This window comes from Penaeus monodon, chromosome 30 (genome assembly GCF_015228065.2).
Source record: "Penaeus monodon isolate SGIC_2016 chromosome 30, NSTDA_Pmon_1, whole genome shotgun sequence".
NCBI lineage: Eukaryota > Metazoa > Arthropoda > Malacostraca > Decapoda > Penaeidae > Penaeus > Penaeus monodon.
The window spans coordinates 17,292,412-17,292,724 of NC_051415.1; the positions used below are offsets into that span (position 1 = coordinate 17,292,412).

Here is a 313-nt window from a genome sequence, read left to right on the forward strand (position 1 = left end):
TGGTGCGAGACCTAAAAACCATACTTTTCCAAATGTCATTTCCGAAATTCACTAATATCTCACACTATCTCCAGGAATGTTACACTTTTTCAACATGCTGAAAAATAAAAGGAAGTAATTTGTAAAACATATTTCCTGTTCAGTGACTCATGACCACTTCTAATATTATGCTTATCATTTTTATTATAATACTGACACTTTTGTGTTTTCTTCTACTGACAGGATGAAAAAAAAATCTTAGAAAAAGAAAGAAATTCGGGCAACCAAACCCTATTTCTGTAATGTCCCTCACAAGTATATTAAAAAAGATGGA

At 31.3% G+C, this 313-nt stretch overlaps 1 protein-coding gene across 1 annotated transcript in view; it reads right to left on the reverse strand.

The window, feature by feature from the left end:
- The window catches only part of LOC119592570 (tyrosine-protein phosphatase 69D-like), a 29,646-nt gene that overhangs the window by 25,047 nt on the left and 4,286 nt on the right, over window positions 1–313 (reverse strand). The window lies entirely within an intron of this gene.